Source organism: Urtica dioica, chromosome 5 (genome assembly GCF_054948205.1).
Source record: "Urtica dioica subsp. dioica isolate 48M chromosome 5, U.dioica_male_clone48M_v1_H2, whole genome shotgun sequence".
Lineage (NCBI taxonomy): Eukaryota > Viridiplantae > Streptophyta > Magnoliopsida > Rosales > Urticaceae > Urtica > Urtica dioica.
The window spans coordinates 10,248,365-10,266,899 of NC_142760.1; the positions used below are offsets into that span (position 1 = coordinate 10,248,365).

The 18,535-nt window shown below is 42.4% G+C and overlaps 1 pseudogene; it reads left to right on the forward strand.

Moving 5' to 3' along the window:
• Positions 1 to 1,279: 1,279 nt before the first annotated feature.
• Positions 1,280 to 13,676, forward strand: LOC149395138 (uncharacterized; annotated as a pseudogene).
• Positions 13,677 to 18,535: the final 4,859 nt, after the last annotated feature.

Genomic DNA, 18,535 nt, shown 5'->3' on the forward strand with positions numbered 1-18,535 from the left:
CGATAACCATAAATCACTTAAAAGTTACAAAAAACCTTAAACGAGAAAAACCAAACCCAATAAACCCAAATTATCCCATAATAACAACCCATTATAGGTCGATTGCCATTCGTTTATTTGTTATTAACTTAAATCAACCACCGCAGAAGAACAACAACATAAACCCCCAAATTTTTCAAACAATACACTTACCGGTTGTTTCGATTTCATATACTTGATTTCTCCCGTATTTCTTCGTGAATAACGTCGCCCCCGGTGGTGTTGTTAACAAGAATATCTTCAAAAACAAATCCTCCGTAAAATCGCTAGTCTCGCTTCAAAAATTTTTGTTTGACTTTGTTTTTGAATTTCTTCTCCTGCGGTGTAGGTGTGGTTGCGTCTTGCTTGGCATTTATCACGTTGATTTGTTAGATACGCGCATTTATCACGCTGGATTTTTTTAGTTCGCATTCATTGGTTCAAATTTTATTTCTTTCTTGTTTTGGGCGCTGGAATTTGATTTGATATTATTTAAATGAAGGGCAAATTTTTATTTTTTAACCGTTAATGTGGTATATTGGCTACACATTAAAAATAAACCAAAACTTGGCTATTTTGACAATTACAACGTTTGACTTTGTTATTTAGCTCGGGCTCCCTTCTTTTTATCCGTTTTAAAATGATGTATTTTTTCTTATCCATTTAATAAGATTTTTCACAACCTTCTCCAAATAAATAACCACTGAAAAATAATTATAGAAAATAAAAGATTGTTTAGATTGAATTAAGAGATATATTGTATATGATAAAACCAAATTCTCTACATTCTATGTTTTAATTTTGAATTGTAATTGCCTAAAGTTATGATCATTTGTATTTTTCATTGGCTGCTTCGTTTCAAAGTAATTTAAATTCGTTTTGGAATCTCATGTCTTCAAAAGATAGTGAAGCAATCCGATCTCATTGTCTAAATGTGCGAATTAGTGCCCCTACCGAGGATTATGTTGTATTTTTTTTCTTTGTGGCTTTAATGTATTAGTTTGTATATGGTAGAAGTGTTTAAATGAGTGACCAATTTGCTGACAATATTAGTAAATATTATCAGTAGCTAACAATAATTGCACAATCAAGTTCATTATATAAAAAATTCTCCCATCTCTCTGTTGATACTTGAAGAGTTAACATAATTATGCAGTGCCATTTCTCTAGACTTGTTTATTAGGCTTGTATTTTGTTTCGATAGCTCGCAGATAACGAGGAGCTCCATACCTAGTGGAGCGCAGCGAAAAGGACCAACGAGATGAAAGTTGTGTCCTTGACCAAGGAAAGGGCTAGATACACTGTCAGTCTCGATGCTATGTTTGTCATCTTCAATTCTCTTGGAAAGTTTTCAGATCTTCTGGATCGTAATAACATATTATCAGTAGCTGAAAATAAATTGAATGAACTAAATTAAGGTAAAGAGCAGTCATGAATATAAGAGACAACTATTAAACATCTTAGGAATCGTCCACTGCTACAAGAAGCTGAAAGAAATGAGTGCTTTCGGAGAGAGAAGGAAAAAATGTTCCAAAAGTTGGTATCTTTTGAGGCAAAGCTTTTGCTACATATGTGCAACCAAAGACAATTGTAAAATTCATTCCAAGATCATTGTTTATTATATAGCTAATAAACAATGATCTTGAAATAGGTGACTTGCTTAAGGTCTGCAAATCATGGTTTTTCCATGATGTCTATAGTTGTTGTCGCTGTTTTTCGGACAACTATTTAGGAGTCGCAGACGGTTAGACCCAAGGACGGACCAAGTGGTCTCGTCTCGACTCGAGCGTGTCGGGCTTGGTATCCCAAGCCGTCCCTTAGCTGTAGGTGATCTCTGTCTCGTCCAAGCACCTGAAAAGTAAGCAAAGAAGGTGTGAACTACAAAGGGGAAACAGGGGGGGTGCCCCTGTTTACCTCTCCGACGCTCAACATTAGTGTGATTGAGGTGGAGTATAGAGGTTTTAGGGGTGTTTAGAGGCCAAAGCTTGAGAGAAACGAGCGAGGTACGAGTTCGGCAGCGTTTCAGTACTCAAGAATGGATTACCTGAACCAAGGGGGGTGCCTTGGTATTTATAGGCAGCCAATGGGTGGTTTGAAGACCCCTTGGCCGAGTGAGAATGCTTGGGTCGGCATTGGAGGAGGTTGGGTCGGCCAATGGCCGAGTGAACATGGTGGTGAAGTTCACTCGGCCATTGGCCGAGTGAAGGTCTTGGGCCGGCTGAGGTTCACTCGGCCAATGGCCGAGTGAACTGCTGAGGCAGCAGGGAGGTTCACTCGGCCATTGGCTGAGTGAACTGTTGGAAGGTTCACTCGGCCAATGGCCGAGTGAACTGTCTTGGCGGCTGAAGGGTTCACTCGGCCATTGGCCGAGTGAACTGCTGGAAGGTTCACTCGGCCAATGGCCGAGTGAACTGCCTTGGTGGCTGAGGGGTTCACTCGGCCATTGGCCGAGTGAACTGCTGGAAGGTTCACTCGGCCAATGGCCGAGTGAACTGCCTTGGTGGCTGAGGGGTTCACTCGGCCATTGGCCGAGTGAACTGCTGGAAGGTTCACTCGGCCAATGGCCGAGTGAACTGCCTTGGTGGCTGAGGGGTTCACTCGGCCATTGGCCGAGTGAACTGCTGGAAGGTTCACTCGGCCAATGGCCGAGTGAACTGCCTTGGTGGCTGAGGGGTTCACTCGGCCATTGGCCGAGTGAACTGTCCAATGGCCGAGTGAGCCATTTGACCCAGCCAATGGCCGGGTGAGCCATTGACTCGGCCCGTGGCTGGGTTTTGACTTGGCCATTGGTTTGGGCCGGCTCCTGGTTGAGTCGGGATTTCGCCGCCCAAGATCTCGTACCAGCCATGTGGGTCGAAGAGATGACCTTGTTCCCGTTGGCCCTAGACGGGCCAACAACATTAGCCCCCCGAGTTTCCGGTCGAGCGTAGATCGAGTGGAAACTCAAAATCTACGCCTTTGTACGGATGCGGGATGAACGCTCTCGGGTCCGTGCCATGAGGAATGGCCTTCGCGCGTCGCGAGGGACGGCCTTTGTGCGTCGCGAGGGACGACTTTTTGTTTCGGGTTGATCGTGCGTGGCTCATTTTCTCGATCTACCAATGAGGGCGTGATCGGTTAGCACGGCTTTATTGCGTTGTGCGCGTCTTGTTTTCTCGACTTGCCAATGAGGGCATAATCGATTTGCGCGTCTTCTTTGTGTGGTGCGCGTCTTACTTTTCTCGACTCGCCAACGAAGGCATAATCGATTTGCACGTCTTTTTTGTGTAGTGCGCGTCTTACTTTTCTCGACTTGCCAACGAAGGCATGATCGATTAGCACGTCTTCGTCGTTTAATGCGCGTCTTACTTTTCTCGATTTGCCAACGAAGGCATAATCGATTAGCACGTCTTTTTTGTTTTGTGCGCGTCTTTTTTTTCTCGACTTGCCAACGAAGGCATAATCGATTTGCACGTCTTTGTCGTTTTTGTGCGCGTCTTACTTTTCTCGATTTGCCACCGAAGGCATAATCGATTTGCACGTCTTTGTCGTTTTGTGCGCGTCTTACTTTTCTCGATTTGCCACCGAAGGCATAATCGATTAGCACGTCTTTGTTGTATTGTGCGTGTCTTACTTTTCTCGATTTGCCAACGAAGGCATAATCGATTAGCACGTCTTTGTTGCTTAGTGCGCGTCTTACTTTTCTCGATTTGCCAACGAAGGCACAATCGATTAGCACGTCTTTGTCGTTTTGTGCGCGTCTTACTTTTCTCGATTTGCCACCGAAGGCATAATCGATTTGCACGTCTTCGTCGTTTAGTGCGCGTCTTACTTTTCTCGATTTGCCAACGAAGGCATAATCGATTAGCACGTCTTCGTCGTATGGCGCGCGTCTTATGTTCTCGATTTGCCAACGAAGGCATAATCGATTAGCATGTCTTTGTTGTATTGTGCGCGTCTTATGTTCTCGATTTGCCAACGAAGGCATGATCGATTAGCACGTCTTCGTCGTTTAGTGCGCGTCTTACTTTTCTCGATTTGCCAACGAAGGCATAATCGATTTGCACGTCTTTTTTGTATTGTGCGCGTCTTATGTTCTCGATTTGCCAACGAAGGCATAATCGATTTGCACGTCTTTTTTGTTGTTTTTTTTTTTGTTGAACGAGTGAGCTTTAGTTTCGTCGAGCATTGTTCTTCGTTGAGCATTGTTTCCCATTAGCCCCCCGAGTTTCTCGTGTACTCGTAGAGGAGACTAGAAATTATAATGCAGCAAGATAAAGACTTCGAGGTGAAATGTGATACAATTATCATGCACAAATAGTCAAAAATTACATCCCTGGGCCATTGGCCTTATTGAAATTCGAGATTGTCTTAAAACCGGAAATAAAATGACATAATGAGAAAAGGGGACGGGCTTAGCCCACGACATGCAGCTGTGAGCTCTCCGGTTCTTCAATCGCTGCCTGGTCCATGACAGTCACCGTCGCCGGACCCTTCCTTCCCTGCCGTGGACGGCCTTCGTGCACCGTGGCCGCCCCGACCGTTCTCAGGACATACTCTTTTAATTTCCCGTCTTGAATCAGGGCCTCGATCTGACGCCTAAGATGATAGCACTCGGACGTCAGATGCCCGTGATCCTGGTGGTACTCACAGAACTTGTTCCGATCCCTCTTCGCGGGATCCTTCGCCAGAGGAGCTGGACTTCCTAGCTTGTCGCGGTGTAGAGCTAGGATCCGCTCTTGCGGAGTGTTCAGAGGGGTGTATGTTGATGACGCTCGGAAGCTATCAACGTGCGACGATCTTGGACCGGAGAGGGGGCGACCGTTAAGGGCCCGGCCTCCCTTGCTCCTCTTGCTTTGAGGGTCGGGGCGATCTTCGTCCCGTTCTTCGCGGTGGCGACTACCTTGTCCTCCTGACTTTCGGCCATCGCGGCCATCGAGATAGTCCTCGATTCCCATATGTGTACGGGCTCTCGTCATCAGCTCCGCCATGTCTCGCGGGACTTGCCCGACAATGGACTTGAGGAAGTCGCTCGTGCGAACTCCCTCGGTGATCGCCGTGATGGCGTCCTTGTCGTCGAAGCCCTCGACTTTGTGAGACTCCTCGGTGAAGCGAGCGAGGTATTGTCTCAATGTCTCATCTCTCCCCTGTCGAATGGAGAGGAGGTGGGTCTTCGATTTCTTTTGTGCCACAAGCGTGGCAAAGCGAGCGAGGAAAGCCTCTCGCAAGGCCCTGAAGGACGGGATGCTTCCAGGCCTCAAACTTTGGAACCATTCAAAGCCCGACCCCGTGAGGGTCAGGCTGAAGGCTTGGCAGAGGGTGGCGTCCGTCTGCCCTTGCATCGTCATCCACGTCTCATAGTGTTGGACGTGGAAGTGGGGGTCCGTACGTCCATCATAGGGGGGAATGGACGGTAACTTAAAGTTTCCCACGCATGGCTGCGCGAGGACCTGTGCGGCGAAGGGAGAGTATGATTCCTCGATCCCTCCGTACGGCCTTTGCCTCCCCGACTCCCTCATCTCGATGATTTGATTCTGGAGGCTCTGAATCATCGTGACCACGTCAAGCCCGTTAGCAGGGCCGACCGTCGGGGCCACGGGAGTCACCGGTTGGCGTTCGTTGGATGCTTGGTCCATGACATTGGCCTGAGGTCGGCCAAGAGTTGCGGCGGGGAGCGCGTCCCTTCGAGAATTTAGCCTTTGGCGGAGATCCTCCCCTCGGGAGTTTCTCTGCGCCGTCAAGCGCTCTCTAAGGTCCACGCTTGGCGCGTGACGAGGCGAGGTCGCCCTTGGTCGGGTTGTCCGGCGAGCGCTTCGGCTATCGGCTCCTTCGTCGACCATAGTCGCTCTCTCCTCGGCGAGGGGCCGTGTCCGGCCACCTCTTGAAACCGAGGGGGCGAGTCCCCAGGACTGTGACCGTGCCTGTTGGCGCGCCGGGTACAAAGGATCGGCCAACGCACCATTGGCCCTCTCGGGTCGCGCTTGAGCGAGGCTAGGGGTGGCCTCGTCGGTCCTTGACTCCTCCACGTATTCGGGGTCGGAGTAATCCTGAGCAGATCGATCCTCGACGTCGGCGATGAGGGAGCTGTCAACGCCGGGACGGTCAAGGAGCTCCGCGAGCCGCCGGGCCGTGTCCTCTCGGAGCTCGGCCTCGGGGTCGTTCATCGGGTCTTGGGGCTGGCTCTCGCTATCGCGAGGTTGCCCTTCAAGACGGTGTGCGAGGAGTCGGAGACCGTACCTCGAGCTCGTCGCTCGGGTACCCGCGGAGGTAGCGGGTAGGTGACTCATCTCTCGAGAGTCGTAGGAGTGGTGAAAGTGTGGAATGGAAGGGAGAGCGTGCCAAGGTCGGAGGTCCCCTCCTTCTAGCGCCAAAATGTTGTCGCTGTTTTTCGGACAACTATTTAGGAGTCGCAGACGGTTAGACCCAAGGCCGGACCAAGTGGTCTCGTCTCGACTCGAGCGTGTCGGGCTTGGTATCCCAAGCCGTCCCTTAGCTGTAGGTGATCTCTGTCTCGTCCAAGCACCTGAAAAGTAAGCAAAGAAGGTGTGAACTACAAAGGGGAAACAGGGGGGGTGCCCCTGTTTACCTCTCCGACGCTCAACATTAGTGTGATTGAGGTGGAGTATAGAGGTTTTAGGGGTGTTTAGAGGCCAAAGCTTGAGAGAAACGAGCGAGGTACGAGTTCGGCAGCGTTTCAGTACTCAAGAATGGATTACCTGAACCAAGGGGGGTGCCTTGGTATTTATAGGCAGCCAAGGGGTGGTTTGAAGACCCCTTGGCCGAGTGAGAATGCTTGGGTCGGCATTGGAGGAGGTTGGGTCGGCTAATGGCCGAGTGAACATGGTGGTGAAGTTCACTCGGCCATTGGCCGAGTGAAGGTCTTGGGCCGGCTGAGGTTCACTCGGCCAATGGCCGAGTGAACTGCTGAGGCAGCAGGGAGGTTCACTCGGCCATTGGCCGAGTGAACTGTTGGAAGGTTCACTCGGCCAATGGCCGAGTGAACTGTCTTGGCGGCTGAAGGGTTCACTCGGCCATTGGCCGAGTGAACTGCTGGAAGGTTCACTCGGCCAATGGCCGAGTGAACTGCCTTGGTGGCTGAGGGGTTCACTCGGCCATTGGCCGAGTGAACTGCTGGAAGGTTCACTCGGCCAATGGCCGAGTGAACTGCCTTGGTGGCTGAGGGGTTCACTCGGCCATTGGCCGAGTGAACTGCTGGAAGGTTCACTCGGCCAATGGCCGAGTGAACTGCCTTGGTGGCTGAGGGGTTCACTCGGCCATTGGCCGAGTGAACTGCTGGAAGGTTCACTCGGCCAATGGCCGAGTGAACTGCCTTGGTGGCTGAGGGGTTCACTCGGCCATTGGCCGAGTGAACTGTCCAATGGCCGAGTGAGCCATTTGACCCAGCCAATGGCCGGGTGAGCCATTGACTCGGCCCGTGGCTGGGTTTTGACTTGGCCATTGGTTTGGGCCGGCTCCTGGTTGAGTCGGGATTTCGCCGCCCAAGATCTCGTACCAGCCATGTGGGTCGAAGAGATGACCTTGTTCCCGTTGGCCCTAGACGGGCCAACAACAATAGTTAAATTCAATAGTTATGTATTTGTACCTCCATTGTGTCGCTGATCTTTTCCAACATGTTGCTTATGTTATGTCATCCTTGTCTCAGATTACAACGAGAGTGGTGCTGAATTACTGATTCCTGCGAGTGAACTCTCACAACACATCAGGTAATTCTATTTTCCTTAGTAACATTGGTTGAGTTGCATTTATTTTCTTGGTTAAAAGCCTTATTATAATAAACCACAAGTCACCCAATTTGAATGCAGTGTTATTTTTTATAATAGCATTATGTCTTTTGAGTGAAACAGGGGCTGTATCTGAATTTTTTGTTCACTGCATCCCATTGAAAAAGACGGAAAAAAGTTATCTTCATCTTTATTTTTGAATCTTATATTCATCATACATGGTTGCTTACCACTTTGTCATTGCATTTTATTTTGAGGAAACCTACTTGTAATAAGTAATTTTTTTCCACAAGGTAATATTACTTGTAGAAGTATATATACATTTTTTATGGACCAGGAGCATGCTGCTCCTTTTGTGAAGGCCCCTAAGAAACCTGCACAAAAAGCAGCCGAAAAGAAAGAAAAGAGCATCGATGTAAAGGAAGAGCCTCTAGATCCTTTGTCTGGGAAACTTCTGACAACAAAGGTAAATTGCTTTAAGATTATTTAACTTTTTTCCATGTTCTCGAACAGTTCTCTAAGGGCCTTCCCATCAATGCACTTTATCTGATTAATTCTACATGTATTTATTTATCTAGGATTAGATTCACGAAGCTAATTTTTTTCTTAGTTTGTTTAATGTCGATGGAAAAAGAAAAAAATATATTGATGTTTTAAACTCGATTACCTCTTTATAGTTTCACTTTATTTGAATTGTCTGTTTCCTTCCCATGGAGATTCTAGAGAGGACTAATAACAACAAATCAATGCAGTAAGTTATCTAATATATTATTAGAGACCATATTCACATCATTTTCCTCCTTCAGAGCTCGTAGAAGAAGCAGATAACAAATCAAGCAAATGAGCTCTTTAGCAAGAAAGGTGACGAGAAAACACTTGACAACTTTATCCCGAAATCTGAAAGTGATTTTCAAGACTACTCAGAGCTCATTGGTCAAAAATCCTTCCATACAAGGTTAGACGTGGGGAAGGGTGTTTTTTCTATTTTATTCTTAACTGTGAAAGTTGTGCCTCGTCATCATGACACGTCACCAACAAACTCAAGAGCTCGGGCTGGAGAGTTAGTTAGGTCTGCACATGGTTTTTAGGCAAGTTGTAACCAGGGTAATGTGAGTATATAAACACTAACATGGGTAGTTTCTTGTGATCGATTCATTCACTCACTGTGATTAGAGAAGTAAAATCTGAGAGAGTGTTAGAGATCAAGAATAGGGTCTTGATCTCACTGGAAACACGAGAGATAAGCTGTTGTGAGGCTGTTTGGGTTTTCTAGGTTAACGTTTGAATCCAAAATCAAGGGTTTGATCGTATTTGTACTTGTACTCTGTTGAAGATAATGCGTCATCGAAATAGGACCCTCTCAAGGTCTGAAGGGACTAGGATTCATTCTGAATCCGAACCAGGATAAATCAGCGTGTCTTCTCTTTCTTCTTCCCCTCAATCTTCGTGTGTTTTGTTCTTCGCGCTAGATTATTTCAAGCTGAGAGTTGTTCAAGCAAATAAAGAGGCTATAGAAAGGAAGTTCATGAGAGATGTGCCATACTCAAACTGTGTTGGCAGTTGCATGTATGCCATGATAAGCACCAGACCTGATATTGCTTATGGTGTAAGTCTCATCAGCAGGTTTATGAGCAAGCTACTCGACTTCACTGGCAAGTAGCAAAATGTTTGGTCAAATACATCAAAGCAAGCCTAAATCTGAAGATGGTCTTTAAAGCTGATTAAGAGGGAAGGTGCAGAGTTGTTGGGACTGTGACTCAGATTATGCAGGAGATTTAGACAAAAGAAGGTCCCTAGCAGGATACGTGTTCACAATTGGAGGAAATACTGAGAGTTTGAAGTCTACACTCCAACATATAGTGGCCTTGTCTACCACAGAGGCATAGTATATTGCTCTTATTGAAGCAATTAAAGAAGTTTTGTGGTTAAAAAGATTCACCAAAGAGATTGGTCTGGCAGATGAAGAAACAGTGGTTAAATGTGATTCTCAGATATGCTCACTCTTATTGAAGCAATTAAAGAAGCTTTGTTGTTAAAAGGATTCACCAAAGAGATTGGTATGGCAGATGAAGAAACAGTGGTCAAATGTGATTTTCAGAGTACAATCCAGCTGTAAAAAAATAGTGTGTTTCATGAGTGGATCAAATCCATTGACGTGAGACTGCACTTCATCAAGGATGTTATAAATGAGAAGCTGGTGATGGTGAAGATGATTGACACTGAGATCCATCTTGCCAATGTATTTACCAAAGTTGTTGCACTTAGTAAGTTTGAAGGAGCTCTTATCTTGCTAAGGATGGTCAAGGAGTAAGGACCATGTAAATAGGCCTCGAGATGAAAGAGAAATTTGGTGATATACACAAATGAGGACTTCAATTGGTGTACCTGAAGAGTGAAGATGGGTGATGAACCAGCAAGGTGGAGATTTGTGAAAGTTTTGCCTCGTCATCATGACAGTTCAGCAGCAAACTCAAGAGCTCGGGATGGAGAGTTAGTTAGGATCTACACATGGTTTTTAGGTAAGTTGTAACAGGGTAGTGTGAGTATATAAACACTAACCTTGGTCGTTTATTCTGATCGCTTCATTTATTCATTGTGATTAGAGAAGTAAAATCTGAGAGAGTGTTAGAGATCAAGAATAGGGTCTTGATCTCACTGAAAACATGAGAGATAATATGTTGTGAGGCTATTTTATTTTTTTTTCAGGGTTGAAGCTTGAAGCCAAGATCAAGGGTTTGATCGAATTTGTACTTGTACTCTATTGAAGATAGTGGATCATAGAAATATGACTCTCTCGAGGCCTGACTGTACTAGGAATCATTCTGAATCGGAACTAGAATAAATCAGCATGTCTTCTCCTTCTTCTTTCCCTCACTCTTTGTTCTTGGCGCTAGATTATTGCAGATAACTTCAAGTAGAATTTATCGCTAGTTTTGTGCTTTGATTTGTTTTTTTTTTTTTGAAATCTTGTAGAATTGTGTTTTTCCGCGTTCAATTCTTAACATTAAATATCCTCTCAACGTGGCTTTTTTAATTTTAAGGTGGTGATGAGAGTATCGACGGTCTCTTTGAAAGTAGCGGACGCATTGGAAGTGGCTTCTTCAATCACTGAAATCGCCAACGAGAAACTATAGTTGGAGAAAGAAGTCGTGGCTGGTAAAAAGAAGACACGTAACAATATTTTTTTTAATTTCTTTCGTGGTAGGCATTAATATTGTTTATATGTCAGCTTTATTGTTTTGAAACTTAGATTTCTGCAGAATTTTTGGCATTGGTGCCCACAAGAAGAGTAATAGTTGATGCTTATATGCATTTGATGCAATAAAGTCTCACGAAGACTCTTTCTTGTAATTGCTGAATAATTAATAAAGGGTTGAAGCTTTCATTCATTCTTCCGTGTTTGTTTGTTTGAATCTTTATGATTAACCTTAGTCTTTAGTCCTTAAAAAAACCTAACAACAAATGAAGAGTCAAATATAGATTTGCATGAACAAACTCTTCATGGTTTGCTTAAAACATAATATTCACAATCTAAGGATCAAATGGCTATTGATCTCAGTATGATTGTTAGGAGAACCTATGATGTCTGGTTATGAGACATAGAGAGTTGGAGACTCTATAATTTTTCCTAGGTATCTTCTGAAGATACTGAATTGACCAGTGCACTTCTAGAGACAATGTAAGAACAATTCATTTAACCTCTTCTGTCTCAAAGTCACTATGTATGAATTGCATCATGCTTACCTAAATCCTGAAATGAGACATGTCATTTCATACCTTACGTACTCTCATTTGAGAAAGTCAGAGTTCTAGATTCACTAAGTGATATAGACAAGACCTATTGATGAAGTACTAAGTTATGAAGATGTCATGAACAACTTTGTGAAGATATCATAGATATGGAATTCATGTACAAGATTGCTGAAATGCAATGTATATCACCTCATGCTTTGTTCCTTGGAATGTGAATAAATGAACTGGCCAGTGTCCAAATTGAGCCATGACTCTTTTGGATGAACAATGTGACTTGTTAGCTCCTCGTCAATACATTGTTTCTAACTTATTCACAAGTGACAAAGGAGTTGAGGAAATAACAACTGGAAGGGTAAAATGATAATTTTATAAATCTCATCTAGTTGATGATATTCTTGAGGGGTAAACATAGATAATATTCAATGGATCCACTCATCACAATTAAGTAGAATTTTTAGTATAAAATATATTCATTTGAACCGAGAGATTTTCAGTGTCAACCCTGTAGTGGAGTCAGTTGACATTAAGCTAGAACTTGGAAAAGGTTTGTGAACTTTTGTGTCCAAGCATGCTAGTTCAAGCTTTGTTCATTTGGATTCATGAGGTCACTACCACAAGTCATTAGAGTAGGATTTGTTAAACTAGTAGCTAAGTCAAACCAAGTTCAAGTGTTGAACTAGACGAATTTTACGAAAATTGTCTAAAGGGTAATTTTGTCCATAAGGACAATAAGATGGTATAAATGTCAAAATAAGATTTTGGACATTGTCATATGATGACAATCTAAATTGAGTCCACATGGCCAACATGATATTTGGGCCTTGAGGATTGAATTTCATTTTATGGAATTTTATGTGAAAATTCGACATGGGCTTTTCTTATTACTGTCATTAACAAATAAAGAAACATCTAGAAGCTTGTTCTAGATGATCAATTTTGTGGCCCTCTATATAGAGAAAAAGAGAATTTATTTTGTGCATTGATGTATGAAGATACTTGTCAAAAAGGAAAAGAGGAAACAAATTTATGGCATAAGCCATATTGATGTTGGACGTCCAAGTCATAGAGGAAAAGGGAAACTATTTGCAACCTTGGTATTATTATGAGAAATAGAGATTGTGCTCATGAATATGTGATACTCAATAGAAAAGAGGAAACTACCTCTTCAAGGCAATCCCTCATCCTATAAATACCACACCTCATTCACAATGTTGAAGACACAAGTTTTTGAGATTGAGAGCTTCTCTCTCGAGCTTGGCTGCCCATCCTCTCTCTCTCTCTCTCTCGCTCTCTCTCTCTCTCTCTCTCTCTCTCTCTCTCTCTCTCTCTCTCTCTCTCTCTCTCTCTCGTCTTGCTCTTTTGTTTTGGCACCTAGGTCATCATTAGACCTATCGTTTTGTATTAGCTCTTTGGCTCTAAGACTAGTTCTTGAGTCATTGTGTTTAATAGTGCCCACACACTAAATCATTTCTAAACTTGAAGACTCTAGTGGTAGAAACTATCGTGGTTATTCAGGATTCAAGAAAACACGAAGGAGACAAGCTAAGTGGGGAGATGAGCGATTCAACCTTTCCAAAGGTTTCTCAACGCTCAAGCTGTAAACGAGGTTGGTACCGAGATGAGCGATTCAACCTTTCCAAAGGTTTCTCAACGCTCAAGCTGCAAACGAGGTTGGTACCGAGTGAAAACTCTTTATAGTTTTAAATTTTAAATTATATGTTCATGCACTTTGTCTATGTAGTAAAATCATTTTACGTGTTTTAAAGAATTTTTTATATTCCGCCGCTTGTTAGAAGCGATAAATTATTCTTAATCATAGATCTATTCCAGCAAGAATAGCTAGAGCAATTAACACACCCAAATGACTATTCCATAATAATGATTTTTTTTTGGCTATTCACTCATATGTGTGACTATTTTGTGTGATATTTGTTTGGTTTAGGTGAGAAGAAAGAACAACTTCACGTTGATAAACCTGACGGCGACCTGGTTATTAATTCGTACGACAATATGGAGGTATGATTTCATGTTAGAGCATGTTTTCAATTTTTTTATCGCACAAATGGTCCAATAAAGAAAGAAGAAAAAAAAGGAGAGCTTTTGGATGTCATTTACCACCAATCAAAGAGATTTGATGATGTGTTGGAAGATGAAATTATTGCTTTTTGCATTTTGCATTTTTGACAAATACAAATAAATATGCCCCCTATTTATATGTCTCTTTTGTAGGTAGTGCTCAATATTCTTGATGTCTCTTGACTATTATCGGAATAATTTTGTTCTGTAACTCTTGACTATTATCGGAATAATTTTGTTCCGTAACTCTTGACTATTATCTGAATAATTATTGTTCCGTAACAGTAAAACTTTGGCGTTATTTTTTGTTCTTTTGCTTACTTTTGATGAAAAACATATTACAATCTTAAATGAATTAGAGGGCCCTTTTCATTTTGGGTATTTTATACTATGTTTCTTAGTCACAGTAAAAAAGATGAATTGTTTTTTCAAAAAATTGGCTACGTAAGCCACCTAAACTATAGGAATTGTAAATTAGCCAACCTTTAGTAAATATTTTGTAAATAGCCTACTTGCATATGTGTCAGTCTATTAACTACCTAAAACATATGTTTGACTGTGTTAAATAAGTCTTTTATTAATCTGTTAATAAGTTTACTTGGTTATTTACAAGAAATTAACCAAAGGTGGGCTATATTTCAATCCACTATATCCGTGTGGCTATATAACTTAATAACACTTGTTTTTTAAGACATCTGTGCTCAGGACATTTGTAATCCTGTGTTCAAGAGTTGTTTGTGTTGTTCATATTTGTCCAAGTATCATCAAAGTAAAACTATATATATAGGTCAAGGCTCACATGTGTGTTTATGGGCGACTCCGAAGCCCATGTTTGTAATAAGGGAAAATATCAAGAATATTCCTCGTGTTTAATCGAAATGCGAGATTTATCCCTTCGATTTTTAGAAATATCAAATATATCCATTCAGTTTAATATAAATGACATATACCTAAAAAAGATATTATATTACAAATATCATCTTTTTCGTTTATTTTTTACAAAAAAAAAATAATTCGAACTCCCCTAAATACCCTTCATGAAATAATTTTTTTATTTTCTATTCTATATACAAAAAAATTAAATTAATTTTTTTTTATAAAAAGTTAAGAATTTTTTTTATAAAGAGAGATTTCAATTTTTTTTAAAATAAAATAGTAAATAAATATTTATTCTATTAAGGATATTTTGGGGAGTTAAAATGATTTTTTGTAAAAAATAAACGAAAATGGTGATATTTGTAATATAACATTTTTTAGGATATATGTCATTTATATTAAACTTAAGGGATATGCCTGATATTTCTAAAAATCGAGGAGATAAATCTCGCATTTCGATTAAACACGATAGATATTCTTGATATTTTCCCTTGTAATAATGATTAAGCGGTAGGAGTGCATAGATTAGTGACAACAACTAAGCAGCAGTGATTCGATCGATTTCAGTGAAGACGAAGATTTAACATAAAAGTTTATGTTCTACTATCATGTGTAATATTTGGAAGACATTTTTTGCTAGATTATTAAAGTGCACATGGACAGTGCATTGATTTAAGTTAAAATCAAATCCCTTAACTCTCATGACTTCTTTCCCCCACAGCTTTCGTTTTTTTTTTTTGTTCAAATCATAGCGTTCATTTATATATATATATATATATATATATATATATATATATATATATATTCGAAGTGCTAAGAAGAAGAGAAAGAGATGAGGTGTCAAAATCTTTAAGGATGAACAATTTCTGAGCAGTAATTTAGCTATTGTGATAGAGAACTCGCGCTAACCCTAATAACAAGTTGAAATTCTTATTAGTCACAAATGCAAGATGTCGCACACAATGTGTTGATAATGTGTCCGGCAACTTGCTTGAACACAGATAATGGATAATCAACAAACAGTGCGATAAATAAACGACACACAATATGGTTATCCAGTTCGGTGCAACATCGCTTACGTCTGGGGGCACTCTGCCTGTGGAAAGGATTTCACTATATAGTAGTCAATAGTACAAGCAAGGTTTTATATGATTACAACACAAAATCAACGCCCTAGAAACTATTACCACGACTGAATACCTAGACCAGGGACTCCCCCTGAATTTGAGATCCTCCTCAATTCCACTCTTCGAGCAAACGCCTATGCTCAGATGACTTTGGTCTTCAAACGCACGTGAGTCTTCAATCACGTAAACACAGAACCAAAAATCACTCAAACACTCAATCTTCTGGAATAGTATTTGGTGAATGACACCGCTCTTGTCAAAAACACAAAGCCTCCCAATCCATCGGTCTTGCACGTCTAGGAGCTCTAAGTATTTTGAAGAAGCGTCAAGGCTGCTAAGGGGGAAGCGCATGGCTTTTATAGCAGTTGTACAAACCTGGAAGTGTATCTAGGGTTTCCTTACCCATTCTCGCAAGAATATCACGCAATAAAGTCACCAGCGAGGCAATCTGGCAAAATCGGAAACTTGCTTGAAATATTGTCTGCGCACATGAGGTAGGATGTCTTACTAGAAGCTAGAGCATGAAGACCGACATCTTTCCATACAACTTGCACTAAAAAATAGAGCCAACATATAACGTAACAACAATCTCCCCCTTTGGCTATTTTTTAGGCAAGCACTTCCAGAGCATTTCTCAAACAAGCGTCATGACCAGAGAAGAGCGTCAAAATAAATGACCTCATATCAAAATAAATGACCCTCATGACGCCTCTCCCTCTGATTGCCTAAAAAACATACCAAAGGCAATGATCGACCAATACAAAGGGAGGAAAAATAGCAAACAGTACAAGAGACTTGAAGCAAGCAAATGATATTCCAAAAACAATAGAGTCTGAACATAGTCTTGAACAAGCAGAGAAGCAACTGAAGTTAAACACACACAAGCTGTAAAAGGGTTCCAGCCGAAGCACACAACATCAACAAAAAATTAAGGTTCAAGGGTTACAGACCATAGACAAAAGGTACTAATGGGCAGTAGGTTGAGCGGAGTCATCATCACTTTCATCACCTAGGCCATCTGTGTCACTGTTGTCGTTCCCTTCACTGTTTTCATTGCCTTCAGAAACAGCAGCATCATTGTTTTGACCAGAACGAGTGGTGGCCACATCATCATTACCAGGAGAAGCAGTTAAGTCGCGAACAAGACTTTCGCATATGGACTTCCTGCGAGAGAGTGTCTCGATGGTCTTCTTGAGAATGTCAATCTCCTCATGGAGCTCTTTCAAAACGTTCCTATTAACTTCTTCAGGAACAGTACCCAACTTCATAGAGCTACCAGAGGCGAAAGATGTCGCGACAAAATGTTTAACAAGATCACGAGCATGCTTCCCTTCAAAATGCTTGTGACTGATGGTAAGAACACCTGGACTTTTCCCTGCCACATCCGTGCTACGCATAATATTCTTGTTTTGCTTAAGAATAATGCCAGTGATGATGGATGGGAACCCAATGGGAAGCTTCACGGCATAAGATTTGGCATTTTTTGCCAAATGATCAAAAACAAATTCTCCGAAATCAAAGGAAGAGCGAGTACCTATTTGGTAGATCATGCTAGCCAGCTCTGCCTTGATGCTAGACCCATGAGAAGAAGGAGCCCAGTTAGCGATGCCTATGCGATAGAGAACTGAGTACTTGGCGATGAGATCAGAAGAAGGCAATGTTCCCTTGGAAGGCCAAACTTTGGTCTCACCACCAGCGATCTCTCTTGCAATGACGTCCAGAGAAGGAACATGATCAGCTGTAATAATTTTCCCTCGACCAAGGAAATCATTGATAACATTTGGGGAGATCTCAAAACAATGTCCTCTAACATAGACCTTCCTGAACTCAGCATCATCAAGAACATCAAAGGAAGAAGAGAGGTTGACAATAAATTCCTTCACTAGAGTGGGGTAGTAGACACCAATGTTGGTGACTGTCTTGAGCATCTCAGCATCGTGTAGGAGTTCCATGACGACATCAATTTGTTGAGCCTCAGCAGACAATTCCTTCTCAGGAAAGATGGCTCGGTGATACACAAATCTCCACTTAAGTACTCAGTCTTCCTTGTCCATGGGAGCAGCAGGACATTCTTTGGAAGCTTTTGACCTCCCATAGATCTCTTGTTTCCAATCCCAAGAGATATCACAGGTTCCTCTTCTTCAGTCTCAATGGCCTCGTCAGCAACAGGCATAGGTACCACAGCGGGCTTTTTCCCTCTCTTCTTGTTCATACCAACCTTAACCTTTCTCTTCCTTTTCTTTTCCTTGATAGGAGCAGCAGACTCACTTTCCTCCATGATCTTTCTCTTCTTCTTCCTCTTCTCAGACAGAAGAGTAGCAATACACACGTCATCATCATTCTGAACTTTCTTCTTTAGAGAAGTAAGAACATCCTCTCCAACATCTTGCCTCTCATAAGTTTTATCCTTATCCACTTGTGCCGAGGATGTCGGGACATCTTTCACAACATCTTGTCCCAGACCCAGAATTCTCCCAATCACATCATCATGTGGGGGTTCTTGTTCATCAAGAAGAGATTCCAAAACATCACTGTCCCTACGGTTCTCTTCAACATGTTAAGAAGGAATAGAGGAATCAAGATTACCTTGAACCATCTTGTGAGGGCCTTCAAGAGGAGAGGTGCTTGTGTGGGCTTCTTCCATGGCAGTGACATTAACATCCTCTCTCTTCAGAAGCGATACTTGAACTGGCATCACCTGTGATGTCGGTGATTGAAAGACCGGCTTTCTTGATCATGGCTTTTCTCGTGGTGACAAGGGAAGGGTTTGCAGGTGGAACTGACGACCCAACAATGGCACCTCCAGCCTGACCATCGGCGCGATTACCAGGTCGCATTCCACGAACCCGGACCCCGTGCTTCTTGCTTTTCAGCTCAAGCCCAGCCCATTTCTTAGCAACATTCTTCGTCTTCATCTTAGGTTTTAATTTCTTTTCTGACCCGGTTGTGCTTATGCCACTTATT